This window comes from Apteryx rowi, unplaced genomic scaffold (assembly GCF_003343035.1).
Source record: "Apteryx rowi isolate R43461 unplaced genomic scaffold, aptRow1 scaffold_168, whole genome shotgun sequence".
Taxonomy (NCBI): Eukaryota; Metazoa; Chordata; class Aves; order Apterygiformes; family Apterygidae; genus Apteryx; species Apteryx rowi.
In genome coordinates this window covers 25,585-35,336 of record NW_020447952.1, presented here as the reverse complement: position 1 = coordinate 35,336, position 9,752 = coordinate 25,585, and the positions used below count along the sequence as shown (strand labels likewise).

General features: G+C 59.0%; 1 protein-coding gene across 5 annotated transcripts in view; it reads right to left on the bottom strand.

Annotated features, from left to right (window-relative positions):
- The window catches only part of TPST2 (tyrosylprotein sulfotransferase 2), an 11,601-nt gene extending 6,912 nt beyond the window's left edge, over positions 1-4,689 (bottom strand). Inside the window, exons 1-2 of one of the 5 annotated variants that reach the window (XM_026060312.1) lie at positions 4,669-4,689; positions 2,716-2,783 (exon numbers count right to left, since the gene is read on the bottom strand). The gene's annotated coding sequence lies outside the window, so the exon portion shown is untranslated. Of the gene's footprint in view, positions 1-2,715; positions 2,784-2,988; positions 3,364-3,390; positions 3,635-4,167; positions 4,578-4,668 lie in introns of those variants that run through there. The other 4 variants (XM_026060310.1, XM_026060311.1, XM_026060313.1 and 1 more) reach the window with 4 other exon arrangements.
- Positions 4,690-9,752: the final 5,063 nt, after the last annotated feature.

Sequence of the window (9,752 nt, the reverse complement as noted above, 5' to 3'; positions counted from 1 at the left end):
CTGAAATGAAAGAAAAAGAAAAGCATTTCATGCAAATTTCAGAGGTCCAATTAGAATGAACCAACCCGTTTGAGAAATTAAACCAATTTGAAGGGTAAAGTGTAAGTAATAGCAACAAACGCAGCCGATGTTAAGTACTCTTCTCCCAGAGACTGACCTTACATAAAACTCCCTGGAGACTTCATCTGGCATTAAGATGGGTTTTCTGCTCCTTGGCGGGATATTCCAGCAGGGAGTCTGCTGTTCGCACAGGTCTCCTGCTCCGCCGCTTACCCAGGGCTCCCAGGAAGGCTGGCACAGCTTCCCGCACCCTCCCCCTTTCCCGCTCCAGTTGCGAGCACAGGTTTTGCAATCCTACCCGTGGGTCACAGAGGGATTTCGAGTGCTTTGTGATTATACGGCTTGGGCAGGAGTTGAATGCGAGTGGAAGGAACTGGGTGTCCATGCACTTTATATCACGGACAATCAAAAGAACTGCTCCAGAAAAGCAGTTTCTCCTAAGAACTCTCTTACTGAAAGACCGTATTTAGCAGTGGCCCATGCAAAAATCCTTTGAAGCTGTTAGCAACCACCACGAAGGGCTCCCGGCGCCAAGCAGCCCTCTGTTTCCCTGCGATACCTGGCAGCGCACAGGCTGCCCTGGAGCAGGCGCTCGGCGCGCTTGGCTGGCTCCGGGCTCCGCTCCTGCGCCAGCGCCTTTATACCTAGCTCCACCTACCTGCACTGATCAAACTGTCAGCTTTTCTCCACGAATTTACCCTCATTTTATATAGTTCTGCTCATACAACCAGGTTACCATGACAGGATGGGTTAGCGCRTGTCTGCCCCACCGTTGCAACCAGCCAGGTACGTGATTCCCCCTCCCAACAGCAAAGCAACACAAGAGTCAGTAAAATTACTGTCATGGTGGTTTAGCTCCATGGTTAATGTCTTGGCTAAATGCCTTATCACACTTAAACAGCTTCAAATGCATGCCCGTATACTATATAAAAGTCAAGTGCTAGTAAGTTTGATTAGATCATTAATCACTCGGAACAAGATACAGTTCTCTGGCATTTATGGAGCGCTAAGTGCAGAGTCAGAGCCATTAAAGCAACAAGTACTCCTCTACTGCACCCCGCGAACTCGATCTCTTCAGTCATGTACATAYGTTTAAATGTTCACCCTAAAAACAACTGCAAAAGCCCACAAGACCTGCTTCAACGCATTGTAGTTGGAGCAGTCAGCGTTTAAGGCCAGCTGGAACAATTAAGAATACGTAGACCAAGACAGGCTAATTAGGAGGAGAGATCTGTGTTTTAAAGAGGAGGCTGCAAGCGCAGAAGTACCGTCACTGCTCTCTGCAAAAATAGCTCGAGCGAGCACTTCCCGCAGAGACTCTGCTCGCTGCCTGCGCGCGGCGGGAGCTCTGCGCGCCGGGCGAAAAGGGAAACTGCTCATTTCGGCACGCGAAGCGCAGAGCTGGCTGCGAGCCGGACAGTGCCATCCCTCGGCTCCAGGAACGCTCGGCGGGACGAGGCGCCGCGCGGAGGAGCCCCCCCAGCTCCCGGCCCGTCTCCCGCAGGGTGCCGGGCACGGCGGCGGCAGCGGCAAGCGCAGGAACCGCCACGGCGCCTGGGGCTGACAGCGCTGCCTGGGCGGCCGCCGCGAAACGCTTCGAATATAGGGAAGTTCCTCAGCTGGGCTCAGCCTGCCACGGGGCAACAGGAAACAGAGAAACGCAGGTGCCGACGGCTGCGACTGGGGAGCGCAGCTTCTCCATCGCTGCTSTGATTTGGACTCTCCCGGCTGCTGCAATACACCACTTCCCCCGTCGGCAAAAACACCCGGCTCCGCTTGCTGCAAGGCAGCACGGGGGACCCGAAAGGCCTGAAACAACCGATTTTCTCCAGTGGGATTACCCCAGTTTTCCCAGGCCAGCTACACAAACGCCCGTGAGCACGCTCAGTAACACTCTGCTGAGCAACTGTAAGCAATCTCAGCTTATTTTTAGGTGTTTTGTATAATCTCCGCTAAGACTTTTCCAAAATTTATGGGGCTTATTAGTCCAAGAGAGAACGGGGACAGGCAATTTCCTCCACAGCAGATATTCTGGTGTAAAATATTATGGCATAATTAGGTAGTTTGACTCGCTGATCAGAGACGATCTTCTAGTCCTTCAGATGAGCAAATTGACTTCAAGAGTTTTCAACTCCAGTAAGAATCAGGGAGTTCTCGGGGGCTTTTCTCACACCTCACGCCGTGGACTTAACATCACCGCAGCTAGTGACAGGCAGTGGAAATCAAGGTACCGAGGACTGACCCAGGGCCGAAGCAGCTCGCGCAGCCTGCAAGCCCCGAGCGCGCTGAAGACCGCGGCCGAGACCCAGGGGACACCGCGACGGCGCGTGACCCAGACGGCCGGGACCTGCACCTCGGGCTGCAGACACGGCAAGGGTCTCAAAGAAAATGGAACCGAGCAYGAAGGAAGACGTGAGCTAGCGGGGAGGCGATCAAAAAGCAGCGACAGACAAGGACGCCAAAGGTCCTACGTGTGGAAAGTCCTCCGTATGCTGCATGCTGATAAGACATCGATATCAGCAAGGCTTAAAGTGTTTCTTGTAAGCTCGTGAAAGCAATAAAATATTAACAAAGCATCAGTGGAGGTGTGGAGAGACACATGAAATATTCATCAGTCCACTCCCAACATCACCAGTCCTCTCCCGACGTGCTTACCTTTCCCCGGCAAGTTCATCCTGCTGCTAGCCAAGCTTCATGCTGAAACACAGGTGGCCGCTAAATACCTAAATGGGGAAGAAAAACCACAATGTTGATCTGTGTGTTTATCGCAGATCCCCACAAGCATGGTTACAAGCGACCTTCTCCTTCTCGGCACCTGCCCGCGTGCAGCAGCTTCCCYGTCCGCACGTCTCCTTGCCGGAAGATCCCCGAGACCCAAAACACGCACGGCCCCGGCACGGCCACCAACAGCCGCTGCCTTCAGCTCACCTCCGAAATTGCGATGCCATCATCATTAATGTATTAAAACGCAGCCCAACGAATACGACTTGGGAGGCCACGTGGGGACCCTGCCGCAGCCCTGGGAACGGCTCCACGCGGCCAGAACCGGAGAGCTGGGACAGCGTGGGAAAATGTGAGAAGAGGGAGCGGTTTTGAAACACGGTGGTTTTGTTTAGAAAAACCAAGTGTCCCAAAAGGGGAAGCCTCAAAGGGGCGGACACAGCCAGGATGCTCAAAACCAGGGGCAACGCAGCCCGTTTCCATGACACGCGAGCCGGCAGAGCGACGCAGCCCGTCCCGGAGGGGACGGCAGGCTTCCTCCTCGCCCCGAGCGCTACCGCAAAACGTTGGAATTGGACAAAAGTCAGAACACGATCCCGTTTCCCAAACCTTTAAAGCAGCGAAACCGAAACCCTCAGATCATCCCCGCACGTGATGCACCCATCACGCCTGCTCGCCCGGGGCCCCGTCCTGCCTCCGGAGGTTATTGCACGCTGATGGCTTTTGCAGCCGCGCAGGAGGTCTCCTCCTCTCCCGCCCCACTGCCTCCGAACGTCGGCGGCTCCTCCGCCGCGGCGCGCGTTAGGAAGCGGGGGGAAACTCCCCCCAGCGCCAGCTCCCGCGACGCCGAGTCCCCGCGCATGCCTCCCGCTGCCCCTCGAAACCTTCCGCCCGACCCCAGCCCGGCCGGTGGCCGCCGAGGGGCTTCGGGTCTGAACGAGGCCGCGGCTCGCCAGAGCGGGAGCCGCAGCTCCGGATGCGCTTCCGCGCTGCCCTGGATTATCGGGCGCTCGCAGCGGCGGTTTAGCAGCCCCCCCGGCGCGGCACGGTGCAGCGCTCCGGAAGCGGCTCCCGCTCTCGCCCTTGCACACAGCACACGCTTGCAGACTTCCTTCCTGACGCCTCCCGCAGYGGCTCGCGCGGCGACGCTCCGCAGTGCTCCACGGCCTCTTCCCTGCGCCCGCAGGAGGCGGACGAGCAGCCACCGCCGCTCGAGCCCAATGCACCCGGCACCCGTGTGGCCGGGAGCGAACGGCCCGCGCCCGCGGCTCTGGGGCGGCCGGCTGGGCTGCACGATGCCGTGCACATCCACCCCGAGCACCGTCACCTTGCACGGCTGCCCATCGCTTTTCACTACCTGCGCAGCAAAAAAAACAACCAACCTACCCRGCGACGCCTTCTGCTTTGCGGCATCGGCCAGGTCGCCTGGCGTCTCCCACCACCTTTTCCGATGGAGCGCGGGCCCGTGGCCGTTCCCACGGCGTGGTGCACTGGGCACCCACCGCCCGCCCACGGGAAACGCGCGTTTTGACTGAAGGCAATCCACAGCGCGGCAGCGTTTCGAGTCTGTTTTTCACAGCAGGGAAGTGTTATGCACAAACAGCAAAAAGTTTTCAGAAGTTTAGTATGACCAAAAAAAAAAATTATGCATTTTCATTAGCTCATCCCCCAAACAGCTGTTATTAAGCGCGACTTCCCCAAAGGGCCCAGGTGTGGCACTGAAACTTTCAGCTCAAGCCCTTGTGCTTAACGAAACCACGAGGAGCTGCAAAGCTGCCTTCGCGCTGGATCAGCAGCAGCTTCTGCGGTCAGCGAGCCACTTCCTAAGGCACCGAACTCGCCCCCTCAGAGATCAASAAGATCAACAGAAGCCATCAGTTAAGTCACCTGTCGTATGCAACTCCAGAATAACCCAGCTTGCTGCTGTTTCAGCCCGGGCTCGGAGAGGCACCGGTTCCTCGCTCGCTTTCCGAGCATTGGTTTGTAATGCATGTTGCAAAACACCTGCTGACTGCAAGAAATTTTCCTCTAGCAGGATATAAACGTYCAGATCCTGCAGAGGCCACAGCACGTGCAAAAAAGGGATCAGAGAGATCTGGTCGGAGAGCCTGGGAGAAGAGCAGGCAGCAGGCGGAGGAGAGGCGAGAGGAGGGCAGCCGGGCGCCGGGGCGCTTCTCCAGGCCTCGGACCCAATTTCAGATCGGCTCAGCTGGAAGTTTAACAACAGGTTTTCGAGGGCTGGTCCCCAACAGCAGCGGCAGAGCTGGCTGCTCGCTCGCGCGGCCGGCGGTGCTGCTCCGAAGGGAGGTGGTGACAGCAGAGCCCGCTTCCGCGCGTGAAACCAAGCTCCTGCAGGGCACCTACAGCATTCCAGGGAAAAAAGGGGGGGGGAGGTTGCTTTCCAGCCATGCGATGGGAACAGCAACATCTACAGCAGAACAGTTTTTTCTTATTAGAGCTAAAGATAACTCTGGGTTCAYAGCCTGCAGTGTAACTACAGGAATCAGAGCCAATCCCAGCAAAAATACATGGATCYGAGACCAAATCGGTGTTACGGGTCCCTCTGCACAGCACCCTAGCTCGCGTTTGCACTGTGGACATCGTCTCTCTGAGCGGCTCATGATCAGCCTCCCCGCCACGGAAACCCTTCCCRACTCAAGTCGGCGGAAAAAACAGCCAAAACACTGTAAGCAAGGGAGTTTAAAGAGACGTTTCAGCACCCAGACCCGGCTCAGCTCACCGCTGAGAGCAATCGCATCTCGAGCCGACGTTGCAGCACGCATCGGCTCTGCCCTGTTTTCTTGCAATGAAAAGCACCGAAAGAAGATGCACGGGTCAAACATCAAGCAAACCCACCGACTCCCTAAAACCCCCTGTTCCTCCCCAACTATGAAAGGCTGCCCACAGCGAGCAGCAGGGCGGCCGACGCTGCAGCTCGCCCCGCGGAGGGGACCAAAGCCACGAGCTGCTCCCGCCCCAACGGCCCCGCGCAGGGCGGCTCCGGAGGCAGCCGGGGCTGGACGGCACTCCGCACCGTGCTGGGCTCCGGCCGGCTCCCAGCACCACAACTGAACCATCCCACGTCCCGGAGGTCGCTGCTTTGCAACCGCAGGAGCCGGGGGCTTCTCGCAAAAGAGCATTTCTCTCCCAAACCACAAACCCTCCTACGCAGCAACACGCAGAGGACTATTTTCACTGCTAAGCACTTAAAAAAGCACCAGAATCCAGTATACGGAGAATTAAGGCAGCATGCATGGGCTTCAAGCACTGACCTGCTTGCTCTGAAGCACCTGAGAGGTGAAAACCTGGAGCCGAGCGGAGCGCTCGCATCCGAGTGCCCCCAAACACCATCCCAGGGAGCCGGGGCAGGGATGCACGAGCAACGTGCCAGCCCGCTGTAACAGGCTTTAAATCAAATCAGCAAAGATTTGACCAGCATTTTACGGCACAAATGTACTGTTTGTTTATTGCCTCGAGGCTGTTATGATTAGAAAAACATTCTATTATCCTGCTCAATGCTAAAATGATCCTGGAATAATAAAAATCCCACCAATTTGCAGTATCTTCATTCTATTTGTCTCATTTCGAGCACAGCAACGGCATTTTATCATTCAGCAGAGGAAACCACAGTGCCCGTTTCTGCCAGCCTCTCCGAAAGACGAAATCTAAACAGCCTTTCTTTCCAACTAGCATATTAATTATGAAACGCCGAAAATGGAGACTGCCAATAGGAGGCCGGCTCCGGAAGCAGCATCGCCGGGGCGCTGGAACAAGCTAGCACACCTACTGCAGCGGAATCAGCCTCAAGCCGGCTTTGCTGGAGCGGTTCAGTACCTCTGCTCCCACAGGCCAAAGAAAAGGAGGAAAAAAAAGGGAAAAAAAACAAAAAAGGATGCTATGTGATTGCACACTGCAATCACCATCCCTACAGGCAGGTCCAAAAATGCCCTGTGCAGGGAACGCCCATCCCGCGGGAACACTTGCGCTCCGCTTCGGGTCGATTCCAGCGGTCAGCCCCGGACACCCCCGGCCGGCAGCGGGAAGGGCGGCCGCCGCGCGGTGCGTGCCGTCGGGAAGGAGGAAGGAAGCTTCGCCCCTCCCGAGGCTTGCCCGCCTCCGGGATCGCCGCCAAGCCGGGGTACCGGAGGCCGCGGAGCGCAGGGGCCTGGCAGGAGCAGCAGGCTGAGCTGGGTCTCCCGCGCGGCGCCAGCAGTCCTTTTCCAAGCGAGCAAGCAGGCAGGCAGGCAGCTCCGGGAGGCACCTGCGGAAGAGCAGCGCTCGCTCCCGGGCAGGACCGCGTGGGGGGGACCCCATCCCCACCGGGAACCGGGGCGCCTCCGGCCGGCCGCGGGGAAGCGGCTCCCGCCACGTCGCCTCCACAAGCCGGGCTGCTTCGGAGGCRGCGGCCGCGGCCGGGAGACGTCCTGCTGCTCCGTCCGGGGAGGCTCCCGCCGGAGCGACGCGAGGCCGCGGCACCAGCCCCCTCCCGCGGCGGCGGCCCCGGCAAGAGAGAGGGATTTCTGACTCCTCATCAATCCGCAGTTCAAACACGCGGCGCTCCGCTTCCTCCTGTGCTTTAATCCTGTTGCAGTCGTTATCCCAGCAGGATAAAGCCACCTTCCAGAGGCCCCGGTCATGCACGCTGGATTTCCACGTCAGGGTCTCCTCCGCCGCCGGTCCTGCGGCCCCTGGTCCCCCCGGCACGGACACTGCTCCATCGGCGCCCCGGGGAAGCGGAGCCACCCCCAGCGCGACGAAGGCTCACCCGTTTGCTCCCCATTTGCATTCCTGGTACAAACGTGACTCTCCTCTCCCAAGGCTGAGCAAGTATTCCCCACGCGAACGTGGGCGGTCAGAGCCTGCCACACAACGGGGGAAAAAAAGAAATCAAAGAACGGCTATAAAAAATATTTAGTATCTTCAAATAAAAAAATATTTTCCCAATCTGCATGCCAAACCTTAACGTTTGGCCAGCTGAATTCTTGCAAGCACAAAGGTCACTGTTTGCAAATAAAAGGTTGTTTCTACAAGAGAAACCCAAAACCTCAAGTTTGTTTAAGAAATGATTTTTTTTTATTTTTTGGGTATCCACAGGCCTGCAGGCGCCGACTGCGGGAAGAGCAGCTCGGCCAGAGCAGCGGCACCTCGACGCCCGGCACTTTCCCTAAGAGCCAGCGCCACGGGGGCAGGGAGGGGGGGGAATAAGRAAAGGCATAGGCTGCCCTCAAACCGGGCTTCGTTGGGGAGAATCTCCAAAACGCCAGAGACGGGCGTTTAAGAGAACTGCACAGACCAGAGGCTTGCAATATTACGTGGAATAACGCATGCAAGGGCCAAACAGCAAGCTGCTTTCACCGGCCTTGCTCGTACGACTGAGTCCCAGCACGGATGCTGCAACCTCCCGGGAAAGCTGCAGCGCCGCGGGACGCGGTCGGGAGCCGTCCACATGGAGAGGGGCACTGCCACGGCGTTCCCACGCGCCGAGTCGTGCGGCAACGCGCGGGGACAGGACGGCTCCGCGCTGGACCAAAACATCGGGTCGTCAGGAGGGTTTTAAACACCGCGTCAGCTGCATCCCGACGCTCGTCCCGGCAGGGCGGCTCCTCGAATCCCTCCTCCTGCAGGGTCGCGAGCAAGGCAGGCTTGCGCACGTCACCCACGTGAAGTCACCCCGGGTTTCGGGGATCGCCCTCCCCAGGCGAGCCGGTTGCAGGGGGCATTTCGCGGCTCGCTGCCCCGTCTCCGGCGGCCGCGGAGCGCTGCTGTTCCCTGCTGGGACGACACGCGCGGGTAGGGAACGGAGCGCAGGCTGCAACCAAGCACCGTACTCGAACCGCTCCGAGAGGAAGCGCCCGAGCCCCGCGTTCGCGTTTCACGAGCTCCCCGCCGGCCCGCTGCGGCATTCCCAGGAAAGCAACGCGGAACTCGGAAACCCGCTAGCGCAACTCATTGCAACCTCTGCGCTCACCCTTGCTCAGGACGCTAGCGTGAAGGAAGAGCACAGCTGTGCAAAGGAAACACTCAAAAACCGTACATTAAACACAAGCAGCTGGTGCAGCCCGAGTTTGACTAGCAAAGGAGGACGCGTGAAGGGGTTTCAAGCTGCGAGATGGTTTTTGGACTGAGACTGAGCATGCAAACAGACACAGCAAGGGACCCAAGGAAGGCCCGTGCAACCCAAACAACGCTCTTCCCGTGGAAGGTCACGCCGCCGACAGCAGCGGAGGGTGGGAGGGCACAAGAGGGCTGCAGCTCCGGCCGCAACTCCCAAGAGGTCGGAAGTTGCTACAGAAATAAYGGGAATCTCACATCTTTATCACGCGACACTGCAAAGCAAAGGCCAAAGAGCGTCTGAGGCAGGCCAAGAGCAGGGGCGCGCTGGCATTCCCTACAGACTGCATGGCACACGGAGCAGCTTGGAGCCACTGTGAGCAGGGTGACACTGCCGATAGGCCCACGCACAGGTAACGGAGGGTCGCAACCAGGTGTCCTGGGCTGCCCAAGGGATGTCAGGGAGACCGAGGGGTGAAGGAAGCGTGGCAGCGTGCAGGGAAGAGCAGAGGAGGAGATGGGCACGGAGCACCCTGCACCGCGTGCCAGGCTCGGTGCATTTTGCAGAGCACCGTGCACCGCATGCCACGCGCTGTGCGCCACGTAACGTGCGCTGCCCGCCGTGCGCCCTGCACCACTGACCGTGCACTGCCCGCTGGGCACTGCGCACCGTGCACCGAGCACCCTGCACCCCCCCACGGTGCACCGAGCACCCCCCACCGCGCACCGAACACCTTGCGCCTCCCACCTTGCACCGAGCACCTTGCACCGAGCACCGCCCGCCGGGCGCGCTGCAGCACCCGCCGCGCTCCGAGCGCGCTGCCCCAGCCGCTCGGTACCGAGCAGCGAGCACCGCCCGCGCTGTCACCCGCCGGCCGCGGCCCGGGACGCGGAGCGGCGCCGGTGCCGAGCGGAGCTGG